This window comes from Peromyscus maniculatus, chromosome 5 (genome assembly GCF_049852395.1).
Source record: "Peromyscus maniculatus bairdii isolate BWxNUB_F1_BW_parent chromosome 5, HU_Pman_BW_mat_3.1, whole genome shotgun sequence".
Taxonomy (NCBI): Eukaryota; Metazoa; Chordata; class Mammalia; order Rodentia; family Cricetidae; genus Peromyscus; species Peromyscus maniculatus.
This window is the reverse complement of record NC_134856.1, coordinates 14,432,493-14,450,000: the sequence shown is the minus strand read 5'-3', so window position 1 is coordinate 14,450,000 and position 17,508 is coordinate 14,432,493. Positions and strand designations below refer to the sequence as shown.

The window sequence follows — 17,508 nt, the reverse complement described above, 5'->3', positions numbered from 1 at the left end:
TCCCCAACACAGAAAGGAGGTGCTGCTGTCCTAAGGTGCCTGTAGCTTGAGCTGAGGGGTGAGCAGAGTACCAGTACTTCTCAAACTTGGGCATGCATTGGCTGTCGGCTAAGGAACAGTAAGACAGGCTGCTGTCTGAGGTCCATACCCCACCCCCACCCCCACCCCGAACCCCAGATGTAATTGGTTTGAGTTGGACGTGGAGATCCGAATATTAAGAACTTCCCAGGGAATTCCAGCTTGCAGCCAGATTTGAGGGCCCTTTGACCGAAAGAGTTAGAGAAGAACCGAGGGTGTCTTCTACACGCCCGGAAGGCTTCTCCTCTTCCCTCTTCCCTCTCCTCCCTCTTGCCTTTTCAGCCAGCAATTACTTCTGCCTTTGGGCTGTCAAACTCGATGTGACAAGCCAACACCCCACCCCAAAGGGTGGAACTCAGAAGTGCCAAGGAAAAGAAAGCCAATCGTGTACAGTGTGAAAGGGCTCCCCAAGTTGGTAGGAGGAGAGGGGGTTCTCCCCGACTCTTAATTCCAGATAAATGCAGGAGCTGATCCAGACTGCCCTTATTCTGAGAAATGGAGCCAAGCCGGCCAGGAAGAACCTTTCTATCTAGTAAAAAATGGCCTCTCGTGTCTTATGTAACAACCAAGTGTTACCAGCAAGAGTCTGGAGTCTCCAGAGCCAGCCCGCCCTTATTAATGACCTTAGATAACTCACTGAACCACCCCCACCTTCAGTTTCCACATCTATAAAATGGGTACAGCAGAATAAAAGTCTTAGAGCTGGTGTGAGGACTATTAAGAGTGAAAGTCTGTTTACAAAGGCTTCTGTACCAGGCACTGCACTTGCTCATTGCCATCCTGAACCCCTACTATAACCCACAGGGTAGCGGGTACTGCACAGAGAAGTACCCCATCTGATAGCTGGAGTACTACCATAGACACCCCACTTTGGTGTCCAAAAAGCTGGTGCTCAGAGAGGCCAAAGAACTTGTTGAAGGTTATCAACATGATCAGAGGCAGATTTGGGGCTAGGAATTTGGAGGCTAGCCGTGGTTGCTGGAGGACTTGCCAACCATACATGGGGCACACACACATACACCCACAAAAAGCAGATCCCATATTTGTGCCCTGGGCAGCCTGACTCTAGCCCATGTATAAAAGGAAGTCCCGTGCTGAGAATTGTGAGGACAAATACCTAGACCAGGGGTGGACCATGGTGTGTCTCCATAGCTCTTATTCCCATGGACGTGAGCAAAGCCCTTCCAAGGGATTTTCTCAGTCCCTCAGTGGAGTGAAATGATTCTCCAGCACTTCCTGTGTGCCAGGCAGGTTTCCTGACACTATCGGTAAAATGTGGGTATGATGAGTAGACCAGCCCTCGGTGAACTCACACCCAATGACAAGAAAAACTAGACGCTCACTAGGTGTGCATTATTTTAACAAGCTTGAAGGCTAGCTAAATCGGACTCCCCCCCCCCCCTGCAAAGCAATATTCCTGGTACTTTCATAGTCATATATGAACTTTTCAGAGAATCAAAGATGTTGTCACCCAACACTCCTGTCCCGAGCTGAGGTCCAGCAAGGAGGTTTGTCGTCTCATTTCAGCTCATGATCTGCAGACAAGCGCTGGCTTATCATGGCTCAGCTTCTGGGTCTCTGGCTTTACTCTGGGTATACAAGAGCCACATGCGTTTTGTGCAATGTGAACTTTACTTCAGTTTCAATCTTGGTCTTTCCTTGGACCAGCAGTTTGCAGAAGGTTCCTTTCTTGTTATTCAGGGCAGCAGCAGTGAGCTGCATCTCTTGGGCAGTCATGTGATCAGAAGGGGAAACACCTACCTGCTCCAACGTGCCCTGTTGCTGAGCGAGCGAGCATGTTCAACAGGTTGGGTGCATGCAATGTACCTCTGACCTACAATGTTTCCAGCTTCTAATTGGTTTGTGGATATTGAGGTCCATCACAAGTAGAGGTTATTTGTGTATACCGTCTGTAGGGTGCCACAATTTTGTGTGTGTGTGTGTTTGTACTTGTTCTTGGTGACTTGGCTGATTACAATGGTCTCTAATCTTTGTGTTAGAGTGCTGACTGATGTCCTAAAGCACAAGAAGTCAGTTATCTTTTGTGAGAGAATTCGTGGTGGAAAATCTTCCTTCAGACAAAGATTGCAGGGCTGTTGGCAGAGGCCAGTGCTAAGGAAGTACCATATATTAAGTACAATCTCTTTAGAGCTGGGAAAGTAGCCTACTGGTCGAGTCTACCTAGTGTGTACAAGGGCCTGGGTTCCAGCTACAGTCCTACATACACACAGATCTTCAAACAGATAAACATAAAGCTAGGTTGTGTATTGATCTCCAGTGGGGGTAAAGCGAGAGATAGGGTACCCTAGATAGGAGGCATAAATGTGTAACGGTCTGGAAGTGGCTAAGGTCAGGGTATAGTTGGAGACTTCTGCTGACCCAAGCAAGTGGCAAAGAGTGTGGTAGTTAGTGGGAGCAGAGCTACGCCCAAATAGAAATATGCTGGAGGGAGCCTGGGCCAGGTGGCATTGTGTTTGATGGTCAGATCTTATTTCATCTGATTAGTACAGTAATCCTAGCAGGCTGGTCAGGACCATTTCCACCTTTGACAGATGACAGAATCAATGCCCTGTGTTATTAAGAGAATTACTCACTGAGTATGATGGCATGTGCCTTTAATCCCAGCACTTAGGAGGCAGAAGCAGGTGGATCTCTGTGAATATGAGGCCAGCCTGGTCTATACATTGAATTCCAGGGTAGCTGGGACTACATAGAGAGAGTCTCATTTAAAAAATAAAATATAAAATAAAACAAATAAATAATAGAAGTGCTCAAAAATAGCATAGCTGGGATGCCTGGGGTTAGGATTTATGACTGTAATCCTTAGCCTTGGGAAGCAAAGGCAAGAAGATCGTAAGTTCAAGCACAGCCTGAACTACTTAGGGAGTTTTGGGCAAGCCTAGATATAGAGTGAGACAATGTCAGTTTCTAAAAAGAGACTCTGCTGGTAAGTAGTAACCCCTCCCCAGTACCTCGTCTCCCCCCAGCACACATCAGTGGCTCACCCCCACGCTGCCTCCTGTCTTATATAGTATTCAGCAGACTTTGGGGTCAGATCTCAGGGTACTGCTGGAGGTTTGGTTTGATTAGGGGAGGCATCAATGACTAAGTGGTAGCAGAGCCACGAAGCATGAATAGACCAGCAGGACCACGGCAGGAAACACATGTATTTTTTTAAATAAAAGTATTCCTATAGACTATAAAGACATCAGTGCCTCAGTGCAAGACTCTGGGATGGCTGCCTCGGACACGGGACACCTCAGACACAAAACACTGGCACACAGATGTACCAGCAGGAAAGGAGAATCTAGGATTTGAGTGTCCCTGAATTGGCTGGGCTCGGCATTCAGAAGCTCCATCCATGAGTAGCCAGGCCTGAGCCTGCCTCTTGTCCCTGATTATGAACCAGGGATCTACCAACCTTTTCTGTGAAGGTCTTGACCTTGGTGGACCATATGACTTTAGTTGTAGCTTATCTGCCACTGGAGAGTGAATGTAGCCACAGAGGATGCTTGAAGAAATGAGTCTATCTGTGTTCCAGGAAAGCTTCAAAGTCACTGAATTTGGGAGTTTGTATAATTGAAAAGAAGACTTTTAAAAAAAAAACTGGGAGTCTGCGAATGGTGGCTCATCCTTATAATCTTTGCACCCAGGAGGCCAGAGCTAGAGGATCCTACAAGTTCAAGGCCAACCTGGGCTTGAACTCAAAAGTAAACAAATTAAAAAAAAATTTTTAGCCGGGCGGTGGTGGCGCACGCCTTTAATCCCAGCACTCGGGAGGCAGAGCCAGGCGGATCTCTGTGAGTTCGAGGCCAGCCTGGGCTACCAAGTGAGTTCCAGGAAAGGCGCAAAGCTGCTACACAGAGAAACCCTGTCTGGAAAAACCAAAAAAAAAAAAAAAAAAAAAAAAAAATTTTGTAGTGTTAAGAACAAATTCAGGTTGGGCATTGGTGGTGCACGCCTTTAATCCCCCCTGCACTCAGGAGGCAGAGCCATGCAGATCTCTGTGAGTTCCAGGCCAGTCTGGTCTACAGAGTGAGTTCCAAGACAGTCAGGGCTGTTGCACAGAGAAACCTTGTCTCAAAAAACAAACAAACAAACTAACTAACTAACAAACAAAAAAGAACAAAATCAGGGCTTTTCCTGTCTAAACAAGCCCTCTACCACTGAGCTACTAATGTCCCCAAACTTACCCCTCCCCCACAGTCCCCACTCCCATCCCACCATCACCAGGTAGAGTATCCCTGTGTTATCCAAGTTGGCCCAAATTCCTGGGGTCAGGTGATCTTCCTGTCTCAGTTTCCTAAGGAGCAAGAACTGTAATCATGTGCCACCCACCTGGTTGGCTTCATGGAGTTTTTCATGTATCTTAAAGTGTTACCCTTTTAATCATTTGCAAAGGTAAAAATTCTTAGCTCAGGGGCTACACAAGGATGGCAGTGTTCAGATGTGAGCCAGGGTTGTTTCATAGGCTCTTGATCCGGAGTTGTAGGACCTGAAGGCCAGAGGGAAGTGGCCCATGAAGAGGCAAGATAGCCTAGGGTGTTTCCCCTGGAGTCTGCCATTGGCTCTGGGTTGCTGAGAATTCATCCTCTCAGACACATCTGGCTGAGCAGCTGCTAGGCATACTTTGTGGCCAGAAAATGACCTACAGCAGAAGGAAGTGGGAGGCACCGGAGCCTCTTGGTGCTCTGGGGAGAAGGAACAAGGCAGTCATGGCATCTGCCACACAAGGTGTCTGACCTTGCCCCCTAGGGGTGCTTCTCATTGGCTGGGTATCTTGTAAGATGATTTGGATGGCGATCGGGGATAGAAAAGGCTTTCCCAGTCTACAATCTCCCTCCAGTCCTGCCTGCCTCGCCACTCTCAGGCCACCTTTCTTAGGGGAACAGGGTGCTCCACTACACAGGCCTTTCACTTCCTTGACTCACCAGATTTTTCTGACTACAGTCAATTAGTAGAAGGCTCGGGGAAGTGCTAGAATGTTCCAGGGTCTCGCAGGTGTTAAGCAAGAGCTTACACTCCCAGCCCTCTAGAATGCCTCTGTGACACTTGGCTTCTCCCCTTTTTAATTGGACAATACTCTTCCAGTTCAGTGTTTACCAGGCCAGAGTAAGTGTGATTATTTAATAACATTGCTAAAGTCATTACAATTTTGTACAATCGCCAGCACCTAAGCAAAACAAAACAAAAGTAACCAAGGTAGTATCCTTCTTTTCCAACCCAGGATGCCAGAGATTCAGACAAGAGGATCCCAGTGTGCCGCCAGGCAGGGCTAGATGTGGAGACTGTTTCAAGAATAACAGTAACAATTGGACCTCGAAAGCAACCATTTAAAAACATTGTTTCATGTTTATCTTTATACTTACCATTCATACTGATTTGTAAGTGTAGAAACAATACAAAGTTTCCTCTGAAATGAATGACTATGGGTAAACTCTGTCATGAAGACTGGAGTTGGATGCTCAGAACTACTTGGGAGTCCAGCAGAGGCAAAGGTCCCAGCAGTGGACCTTTAGTTCCAGCACTCAGGAGGCAGAGGCAGGGATTGAGGCCAGCCTGGTCTGCATAGCCAGTTCCTGGCCAGCCAAGGCTACCTACTGAAACCCAGTCTTAAAACAAAACAAAAAAAGCAGGGTAGGTCTAGTGGCCTTGTGTAATCCCAGCTTTCTGGAGGCAAAGACTTGGCTACTAGGACTAGCTGCCGAGCTGGAGTCAGCCAACTCCTGTTTCAGCAAGAGATTTCACCTCAATAAATATAACTGGGAGTGAGCCAGAAGGACACTTGAGGTCAACTTGGGCGTGCACATGAATGGGAGCCTGCACACAGGTGTACATCCATATGTGAGCATGCATATACACATACACATGAAAAACCCAGTTAATGTGGGGCAGTGGTGGCACAAACCTTTAACTCCAGCACTCGGGAGGCAGAGGCAGGTGAATCTCCATGAGTTTGAGGCCAGCCTGATCTACAGTGAGTACCAGGACGACCAAGACTACAGAGAAACTGTCACCACACACACACACAGAGAGAGAGAGAGAGAGAGAGAGAGAGAGAGAGAGAGAGAGAGAGAGAGAGAAACCCAATTAATGAATTAATCAACTGGAATCGAGGAATGGTGCCTATGCCTGTAATCCCCATATCAGAGAGGCAGAAACAGGACAGTGAGTTCAAAACCATTCAGGCTGCATCAAGATAGCCAACACCCTGCCTCCCTTCCCTGCACACACACACACACACACACACACACACACACACACACACACACACTGGAAAAAAAAAAGGAGGGGCAGCAAGAGGGGCTAGAGAGATGACTTTGCAATTTAGAACACTGTCTTCAGCTGGGCAGTGGTGGCGCACGCCTTTAATCCCAGCACTCGGGAGGCAGAGCCAGGCGGATCTCTGTGAGTTCAAGGCCAGCCTAGACTACAGAGTGAGTTCCAGGAAAGGCACAAAGCTACACAGAGAAGCCCTGTCTAGAAAAACAAAATAAAAACAAAACAAACAAACAAACAAAGAACACTGTCTTCTCTTCCAGAGAACTCAGGATTGATTCCCAGCACCCACAACCATCTATAACTCTTGTTCCAGAGGACCCAAGGGCACCAGACCCACACATGTAGGTAGATACAAATGTAGACAAAATACCAATACACATATAATAAATAAAAATGAAAAAAATAGCAGCAGAGTGGTAATGGAACACGCTTTTAATCCCAGCACTCAGGAGGCAGAGGCAGGCAGATCTCTGTGAGGACAGTCTGGTCTACAGAGTAAGATCCAGGACAACCAGGGCTGCACAGAGAAACCCTGTCTTGAACCCACCCCCCCAAAAATTTAAAAAGAGCAGTAAGAGCATAAACTAAATTAACTGATAGAAATCATGTGCCACTTAAGGAAAAGGATTAAATAGTAAGATAGCGGGTGTCGAGTCTAGAGAGATGGTTCAGCAGTTAAGAGCACTGGCTGCTCTTGCTGAGTGAGGACTCAGGTTCAGTTCCCAGCACCCGAATGGCAGCTCAGAACTCTCTGTAACACCAGTTCCAGGGCATCTGGTACCCTCTTGTAACATCTGTAAGCACCAGACAAGCATGGTGCTTGTACATACATGCAAGGAAACATGCTCAGATGAATAAAATAAATATTTTTTTAAACATTTAAAAGATAGGTGGTATAAGAATTTGCCAGGTGCCAGGCCATGGTGGTGTGTGCTTTCTGCACTGGGGAGGCAGACGCAGGCAGACCTCTGTGAGTTCAAGGCCAGCCTGGTCTACAAATCGAGTTCTAGGACAGCCAAAGCTGTTACACGTAAAAACTTGAAAAACTCGCCGGGCGGTGGTGGCACACGCCTTTAATCCCAGCACTCGGGAGGCAGAGCCAGGCGGATCTTTGTGAGTTCGAGGCTAGCCTGGGCTACCAAGTGAGTTCCAGGAAAGGCGCAAAGCTACACAGAGAAACCCTGTCTCGAAAAACCAAAAAAAAAAAAAAAAAAAAAAAAAAAAAAAAAAAAAACTTGAAAAACTCAAATAATAATAGTGATAGTAGGGCTGGAGAGATGGCTTAGCAGTTAAGAGCACTGGCTGCTCTCCCAGAGGTCCTGAGTTCAATTCCCAGCAACCACATGGTGACCCACAACCATCTGTAATGAGATCTGACACATGGGCAGAACACTGTATACATAATAAATAAAAAAATCTTTAAAAAAATAGTGGTAGTAATAATAATAAAAAGGAGAAGCTAATAAAGGTGCTGTCTATGGAGTACTTGCCCTGTGTTCAGTGCTGTTTAGAGCTATAAAACATTTCATTTTATTTATTTGTGTAAGGTGCTGGGGATGGAACCCTGGGCCTTATGCAGCATACTAAGTAAGTGCTCTCCCAGAAGCCCTCTTCCCAGATCTTGTCGGTTTTCTTCCTCCTCCTCTTCTTCCTCATCATTGTTTTCTGTTTCGAGGCAAAGTCTCACTCTGTAGACCAGGCCGGCCTCAAAGGCACAGAGGTCTATCTACCTGCCTCTGCCTCCTGAACACTGGGATTAAAGGCCTGTGCCACCACACCAGACCCAGTCCAGGGTTTGTCTCGTTTGTTTGTTTGTGACAAGGTCCCACTGTGTAAGCCCAGACTGACCTCAAACTGAGTCTTCCTGCCTCTTCCTTCTCCTGCTGGGACCATAGGTGTGTGTCACCTCACCTGGCTGTTTAATTGTCACATAGTGACTGAGTGTGTTTATGGGATGTGGTCTACCATCTCAATACTCTTTTATAGTATATGATGATTAAATTAAATCTCTCTGTAAGTACTTACCATTTCTTTGTGATCTACATCATAAGTTCCAGCCAGGTCAGTCTGGGTTACACAGTGAGACCCTGTCTGAAAAATAGCTTGAGAAATGGTCCAGTGGTTAAAATCACTTAGCATTCTTTCAGATCACCGGAGTTGTGTTCCCAGCACCCACGCCATTAGGGCTTCTCACAACTGCCTCTGATTCTACCTCCAAGGGGACTGGCCGCTTCCTGCCAACAGGCACTTGAACTCACATATACGTAATTAAAATAATAAAAATAAACTCATAACAAACAAAAAGGGTGTCTCCTGTACAACTGTGTTCCTGTACCCACTCAAGCTCCTCTCTACCTTTGTCTAGCCTGCCGCTGTCACCGATCTCTGGTAACTACTGTTTTATACCCTACTTCTGTAAGACTAACATTTTATGGTTTTTTAGCTTCCATAAATGAGTGAGAACATGTAATATTTGTCTCTCAGTATCTGACTCATTTCACTTAACATAATATCCTCCAGGCTCATCCACATTATCATAAATAGTAAATTAATTAGTTTCAACAGGGTCTCCTGTAGCCCAGATGGGCCTTGACTTTATTATAGCCCAGGTCCTCCCAAGAGCAGGAATTACAGACATATCTCACCACACCCAGCAAGGAGCAAGATTTTGTTGTTGTTGTTGTTGTTGTTGTTTTTTTTTGTGTGTGTGTGTGGCTGAATAATATTCTATTGAATATATATACCACATTTTCTCTCTTGTTTTTATTCGTGTGTGTGTGTGTGTGTGTGTGTGTGTGTGTGTGTGTGTGTGTGCTGCACGCTGCTCCTCACAGAGTCACAAAAACAGAGGAAAGGGGGAAATGATAGTTGAATAACTGAAGTAAAATGTGATTTTCAAAAAGGCTCCTTTCTCTCCTCCTGACCCTCTGGGAGCCTGGCCCCGGGGGAGGCCTGGCTCACCTCTACCTCCCCCTTCACCTCCCCTCCTCTCTTGCAACTGAAAAAGAAAAGAGTTACTCCTTAAAAAAAAAAAAAAAACTAAATTAAGTTTTATTTTTGAAATAATGTCTCACTATGTAACCCTGACTGGTCTGAAACTCACTATGTAGACAGGGGTGGCCTGGGACTGCCTATGTAGACCAAGCTGGCCTCAAACTCACAGAGATCTGTTTAAAGGGTTGCACCACCATACCTGGCTATAAATTTTTATCTTTATTTTATTTTATTTATTTATTTATTTAGTTAGTTAGTTAGTTAGTTAGTTAGTTAGTTAGTTTCTGAGACAGGGTTTCTTTGTGTGGCCTTGGCTGTCCTGGAATTAGCTTTGTAGACCAGGCTGGTCTCGAACTCACAGAGATCCGCCTGAGTGCTGGGATTAAAGATGAGCAGCACCACCACTGGCTTTATTTTCTTTGATTTCTATCGTCATTGTGTGTGTGTGGTGGTGGTGGCGGCAGGTATAGGAAATGGTCAGGGGACAGTCGGTTCTCTCCTTCCAGCCTGTCATCCTTCAGAGGCTCAAACTCAGCTTGCCAGGTTTGCCTGGCCGGCGCTGAGGACAGAGGTTGAGCTGTGGCTGTCCTGTGCTGCCCCCTTTTCTTCTTAAGCCGGGAACTCACCATGGGGTGGACAGAGGGTGAGCTGTGGCTGTCTCGTGCTGCCCCCTTTTCTTCTTCTTAAGCCGGGAACTCACCATGGGGTCCAGACTCGGGCTTTGAACTTGACGACCGTCCTGCCTCTGTCTCCCTACTAGGCTTGCCCGTGTGTGCCCCCAAGGCAGGTGAGGTCCCTAGCTAATTTTCTGTCCCTCTGCGTCTGCAACCACGTGGCTGCTGTGCTTTCTCCTGGAGCTTCCAAGGATAACCTCTCCATTTTCCATCACACCAGCCCTGGTGTCCACTTGGTGACGGGACACGGGGTTCTCCTGGATCTCTGCTGCTGCGGCTTGAACATTGCCGTTTCCTTCTGTGCGTTCTGTTCCCTGTCCTCGGCACTTCCCCCAAGCACAGGGCCTCCTCCTTCCTTATTGCTTTTCTCTTAAACTTGCCTTGTTGGTTTTGTTACTGGTTTGTTCTTTCTTCCAGCTGTCCCACAACTCATCCCGGGTCAGAGCAGGCGACTATGGCCAGCTGATAGATGTATTGAAGGCTCTCTGCTTAGTCAGCTCGAAAGGGAGGGAAGGCCAGGGAGCAGGCATGGTAGAACACCTGCCTGTCATGTGCAAGGCCCTGGCCTCAGTCTCTAGCACACTACTCCTCTTTAAAAAGGAGAGGGGGAAATCCCTCCCGGTCCATGCCACACAGGACTGGAGGTTGGTGGTCCGGAAGCTTTGCAAACCAGGAGTGGAGAGTCTCCTGTGTACTCAGAGATAACCAGACAGAAAGGAACGACCAATCAAACTCGCCAGAGGCTGGTGAAGAAGCCAGACCAGGACCATTAAATCACAATGGGAGAGAGACTGCAAAGCAGCCTGAACCCCTTGGTGAACGGGTGAACGTGTCAGCACATTCCTTCTCCAGCGGCGGCGGTGGTGGGGAGGGGGGGGAGGGCGGCAGATGAAGAGGCGCGTTCTAGTTAGAAGTTTGGGATTCATGGATTAAACCAAGGTGAGCAAGATAAATGATTTCATAGCCAGGATAGCCTAAGATGTCTGTGTCCTCTCAGAGGAGCCCGGAATTGCAACTGGCCAGGTGTAATTCCACATCCCTGTGCCTGTGGCAAACATGGCTGGTCAATTGCCGACCTATTTCCTTCCTGTGACTCTGAGCACCAGCCTGAGGAGCCTTAACAAAAGCATATCCTGAAGGGGCTAGTGAGGTAGGTGGTTCAGTGAGTGAAGTCTCTGCAGGGCAGGGATGGAGATCATAGCTCGGATACCCACACCCACATAAAGAGCCAGACGTGTGTGTGTGTGTGTGTGTGTGTGTGTGTGTGTGTGTGTGTGTGTGTGACTCCAGCCCTGGGGGTATCTGGAAATGGGCAGATCTCTGCAGCTTGCTTCAAGCTCCAAGTTCAGTGAAGACACTGTCTCAACAAATAAAGTGGGGAGGGACTGAAATGACTCAGCAGGTGAAGGCATCTGGCCAATCCAAGCCTGATGACCTAAATTCAATCCCCGGAACCCACGCAAAGTGGGGAAGGAGAGAACTGACTCCACAAGGCTGTCCTCTACCCTCTACATGGTGCCATGGCATGCATCCCCACATAGTGATAGTAGTCATAATAGCAATCTTTTTTAAGATTAAAAAATAAGGTGGAGAACAATGGAGGAAGAAGAGAACCAAGGTGGACTTCTGGCCTCCACAGGCACACGCACAGACAAGCATTCCTGTACATATGTGTACATACATGAACATTTGCCTTCAACACAAAGGGGAAGAAAGGTAAGGGGGTTCGGTAAGGAGAAAGAGAGACTTCCTGGAAGCCCTGGCCAGACCTCAGAGTTGCCTGTGTTGCTTAACGAAGTTTCCAGAGCTGCCATTAGCCTGGACAACGTGAGACAACACAGGCCCTCAGAGGCGTCCCTTGGCGCTGCTTTTGAGCTTCTACCATATTATTTCTGTCTGCCTATTATTTCCACAGCTTTCGTTAATGCAGTCTGCCTGCTTGCCTTCTCCATGCTCATTGTTAAGTCTTGATTTGATTTCCAGGCCTTGCTTGGCCAGCATTGTCCCGAGACACATCCTGTCCCGTCCTTAAGGACTCTGGCAGATCAGTAACCGTGGATGTTGTATGTGTGGCTTCCACTGGAAAATTACACATTTTAACCAAATGTATAACTCCAAGCAGCAACTCCTGGCAGTCAGGAAGCGCTTTGCTGGCTGAGAATGTAGCTCAATTGTTACAGTGCTTGCTCAGCATGCACAAAACCCTGGGTTCCATCCTCAGCACTGCCTAGAACTGGGTCTGTAATTCCAGATCTTGAGAAGTGGAGGTGGGAAGATCACAAATTCAGGGTCCTCCTTGGCTACAGTGAGTGCAGGCCAGCCTGACTGCGTAAGACCCTGTCTCCAAAAAGAAAAGCAGCAACAGTTTAACATGATGTGTGCTTTTTTTCTTCTATAGAAAGGGCAGCATTGTAGGGGGGTTGGAGAGGATTTGTTGCTGTTGTTTGATTTTCAGTTTATTTCTTTGTGAGCAAGTAAGCGTGTGCGTGTGTGTGCAGGCATGTGCAGGGCACATTGTGTGTGTGTGTGGTCAGAGCACTACTTTGCAGAGCTGCTTCTTCTCGTCCGTCCACCTTGTTGATACAGGGTCCCTCTTGTTTCTCTTGCTGTGGTATGGACTCCGGGCTGTTTCCTGTCTCCACCTTCCACCTCCTGGCAGGACTGGGATTTCAGATGTGAGCCACCTTTTGGTTCTTGTTCTGGGACTCAAACTCTTCAGACTTGGCATGGCCAGCACTTTCACCGAGGCATCTCCCCGCATGGCAGTTTTAAACTGAAAATGGCTGCTATCGTTCAGCTATGACCTAGGAGCAGTGTGTGAGGGCTTCACTGTCGCAGACAGGAGAGAGGACACTTACATACCCAACTGACAAATCGCCGAGTCTGCTTTTTTTTCTTTTCAGTGCTAAGGATCGAACCCCAGGCCTCACACTTCCTAAGGTTGCTGCTGCTTTTGAATATTGCTTTTTTTTTAAAGATTTATTTATTATGTATACAGAAGAGGGGTGCCAGATCTCATTACAGATGATTGTGAGCCACCATGTGGTTGCTGGGAATTGAACTCAGGACCTCTGGAAGAGCAGTCGGTGCTCTTAACCTCTGAGCCATCTTTCCAGCCCCTTGAATATTGCTTTTGCCTCACAAAAGAGCTAGCATTCTTAGCCATGAGTGGTGGTCTTCTCTTATAGTCCCAGTCCTTGGGGTGCCAAGGCCTGAGGATCTTGAGTTCAATGCCGGTCTGTCTAGGTATAGGGCAAGACCCTGTATCAAAATAAAGAACTAGACAGACATAAATAACAGAATTCAAATTCCTATGATTTTGAAGCAAGAAGACCCTTGGCCCACCTTAGGGGGTGTTCAGGGCTGGGGATGCAGCACCCTGTAAGAGCACTTGCCTAGCATGCTTGAGGCCCTGGCTTCCGCCCCTAGACCCTCATAAAAATCCCACGCTGCCACAGCTCCTCTCTGCTTACATAGAGAACCTCTGCCTGACCCAAAGGAGAAGAAAAAGCGTGTGGACAAGCTGGGCATGTGGTGTTCTGGGGGCTTCCGAGCCTCCTTGAGCCCTCTGAGAAGAAAGGTGGCCCCTTGGCCTACAGGGCAGTCCAGTCTAACAAGGGAGGCTTGGTTCTCACCCTGGGAAGGCTGCCCGTCCGATGGAAGAGGCACTGTTCCTGACCTCAGGGAGTCTGATAAAGTAGAACACACGCTCTCCTTGGTGTGTCTGTGGCCCTCTGCCAGTCAGCAGGCAAGGTGGGGACATGTCAGCCCAGCTCCTCCGTACTTGTGCTGGGACAGCTTTTGAATTTACTTTGTCTGTTTCAAAGCTTAATTTTCATTTTTACTTATGTGTAGGTGTGTCTGAGTCTCCTTGTGGGTGCATGCATGTGAGTGGAGGTGTGGGTCCAGAAGAATCAGATCCCCTGAAGCTGGAGTTACCCATAGTTGTGAACTTCCTGGTACGGGTACATGCTGGGAGCCAAACTCTGGGAGAGCAGCAAGTGCTATGAACCACAGAACCATCTCTTCATCTCTTCATCCCCACATTTGCTTGTTTTTAATAAAACACACACACACACACACACACACACACACACACACACACACACTACTTTATTATCCTTTTTGTGGAGACAGGGTCTCCTTGCTCTGGCTGCCCTGGAACTCACTGTATGGACCAGGCTGGCCTCAAACTCACAGAGATCTGCCTGCCTCTGCTTCCTAAGTATTGGGATTAAAGGTGTGGGCCACCATGCCTGGCATTGTTACCTTTTTAAAGATTGATTGATTGATTGATCGTGCCTATATGAGTTTATGTGGACTACATTCGTGCAAAAGCCCTCAGAGGCCAGAAGAAAGCATCTGATCCCTTGGAACTGGTTGTAAGCTATCATGTGGGTGCTGGCAAACGAACTGGGGTCCTCTGCAAGGGCAAGAAGAGTTCTTAACCACTGAGCCATCACTCCAGGCCCTAGAAGATACCTTTATGGAGTTGATTCTCTGGTTCCTTCTGCCACGTGGGTCCCAAGTATGGAGCTCCTGCTACCAGGCTTGACAGCAAATCCTTTACTCACTGAGCCATCTCTGGCCCAGAATTTATGTTTTTAAAATAGTCAAAATGTCCATGATTGATCCAGTATCCAGAGTTATCATATAACCCCAGAGTTCCCCTATTTCACTGTCTTATATTTACTAAGGTACATTCTTACAGTTATCCGACATTGTCATTCTCTTCAGTATATTTGTAACAAACCATATTCATACTTTTGTGGTGATGGTGCTGGGTTTCAACAAGCATCCTAGCTAGCCCCAAGCCCCAATACTGACTTGTTTGTTGTGGTTCTGGGGACTGAACCCAGGTCGTATGCATGCTAGGCAAGTGCTCACTACTCTTGGAAAGATTTCTTAAAATGTGTTGATGTTCAAGACCCCTATAACGGCTGGTTCATACCCAAGATCCAGCTCTTGCTGCCTGGCTGTGCTTCTGAGCAAGTTGCTTTATCTCTTGAGCCTCGGTTTTCTGAGCTAAAGAACAGAATCATTGTTGCCACCTGCCACTGCTGAGTGCCACGCACATGGCCCATGGAAGCATCACTTGTTACTGGTGTTAGTCTGGCCTGCAGATTCCTTCTAGATTTCCTTCTAAGGTAACGAGGCTCTCATGGCAGTGAGTCAGCACCTCTCTGGTCACCTCCTCTTCCTTCCCACCCAGCACTCTCACCCACCTTCTGCCTCTCATCACATCACAATCTAGCAAACAAATCGCCTTCTCAGTGTGCCCACCACCACTAATTCACAGGTTTGCTCATCCTCGTCCCCTCAAACCCACCAGAACCACCACTTCTGCTGTGACACTGCTCCAGAGCCAAGCAGCAAGTCCCCTTTCTTCCCTGGAACAGCCAGAGCCACAGACACACTCCTGCTTTACGGCACTTAGCACCTCAGAGCCTGCGACAGCCAGGGCTGCCAACCCCCCCCCCCCCCAAGCAAGACTCCTCTCTCCTGTGTGCCTCACTGACCTCCTGGAACAGGTTTGGGCTTGGCACCTGTGGTGAGCTTTGATGAGACAGAGACCCTGTATCACTTCCTCTGTATAGCTGTGAATTTTCTGGTGGTTAAAATATACAGGTCATAAAATTTACCATTTTAGTTCTATTGAGGTGGTTACTGGGCCTGAACCTAGGGAGTCATGTGGACTAGGTATGTGTTCTATGTCAGAGCTCTGCTCCTGCCTGTTTGCAGTTTTAATGTTTTTCTAATTAACAGTTAGTGATATTGAGCATCTTTTTTTGAGCATCTTTTTTTCTTTCAGTGTTTTGAGAGAGGGTCTTCTCTCAGAGCTATGATTACAGGTGTGTACCACCACACCCAACTTCTGGCACTGAGCATTTTTTTTTTCATGTACTGATTTCCCATGTACTGATTTCCCATTTGAATGGCTTCTTTGAAGACCTAGCTGTTCAAATCCTTTGCTCCTGTTTCATGATATGTGTGTGTACATATTTGTGTGTGTGTGTTAGGTGCATGCACATGTGTGTATGTATGTGTGCATATGGTGTATGTGTGTGTGTATGTGCATGGTGGGTGTATGCATATGGAGGCTAGAGGTGGACTTCAGTGTTTTCCCCAGCCCTCAACTTTTTTTCTTTATTATTTCTTCCCCCCCCCTTTGATTTATTTATTTTAAGTGTATGAGTATTGTGCCTGCGTGTGTATATGTGTACCACATTCATGCCTGGTTCCCACAGAGGTGAAAAGGGGATCAGGTTCCCCAGAACTAGAGTTAGAGATGTTGGGAATGAAACCTGGGTCCTCTGCAAGAGCAACAAGCCATATTCTTAACTGCTGAGCAGTCTTTACAGCCCTCCCACCTTAGTTTGTGAGACAGCATCTCTCACTGGCCCTGGAGCTCACCAGTTGCCAGTCAGCTGGCTTGGCTGGCTAGTGAGTCCCAGGGGTCCTCCTGTCTCCACCTCCCCAGAGCTGGGTAGGTTGGGTAAGTGCCAGCCCTGCCTTTGACACGGGTCCTGGGACTCCAAACTGAAGCCAAGTCCTCCTGTGACCAGAGCAGGCACTTAATCAAATGAGCCACCTCTTTAGCTTCGCTTGCCTGTATCTTAATCAGGCTGGGGGTTTGCCGTGATTTGTAATTCTGTCATAATTCTGGATTATCAGTTCCTTGTGGGTTAGATGAACCCACGTCTTAGAGTTGCCGTTTCAATTCTTCCTGTTATTTGAAATATACAAGTTTGTTATGTGTTGTGTTTGATTGTTTTTATTTATTTTGAGATTGTCTTATTCTGTAGCCATTGATGGCCTGCCTGGAACTCACTGTGTAGCCTAGGCTAGCCTCAAACTTTCAGCCGTCTTCCTCCCTCAGCTTCCCAGGTGCTGAAATTACAAGTGGGTGCCACCACAGACACCTCAGAAGTTTGAAATTTTTTTTTTCAGAGGCTGGGTTTCTCTGTGTAACCCTGGCTCTCCTGGATCTCGCTCTGTAGACCAGACTGGCCTCGAACCCAAAGATCTGCCTGTCTCTGCTTCCTGAGTGCTACGATTAAAGGTGTGTTTAAGTTTTGATGAAGCTTCAGTTCACTCTTCTGTACTTTCAATGTTGTCTAGGAAACTATCACCCGTATCATGCCATAAAGCCTCTCCTCATATTCTCCTCCGAGGGTTTTAGATTCAGACCTTTGACATATGTGAGCTCCTTTCTGTGTGTGACTGGCAGTCAGTGTCCAGAGTCAGCTTTTGGTATATGGATGTCCAGCTTCCCAGTCATTTGTTGAAGAGACTATCCTTTCTTAGGAGTTCTGATGCCATGCTGAAATCATCTGATCAGACCTGCAAAGATTGGTTTCTAGGGTTGCTCTTCTGCTGTACTGGCCTAGATAGCTTCCTCTCTAATACGAGCACATTGTCTTGAGTGCTGTGGCTCTGTGGTACAGTTTCTGTTTTTGCTAGACACTGCTGGGCTGGT

The 17,508-nt window shown here is 47.3% G+C and overlaps 1 protein-coding gene and 1 pseudogene across 1 annotated transcript in view; both read left to right on the top strand.

The window, feature by feature from the left end:
• Chd9 (chromodomain helicase DNA binding protein 9) overlaps window positions 1-17,508 on the top strand; it is a 233,905-nt gene that overhangs the window by 371 nt on the left and 216,026 nt on the right. The gene's annotated exons all lie outside the window — the stretch shown is intronic.
• The window catches only part of LOC102928144 (uncharacterized), a 28,252-nt pseudogene that overhangs the window by 9,676 nt on the left and 1,068 nt on the right, over window positions 1-17,508 (top strand).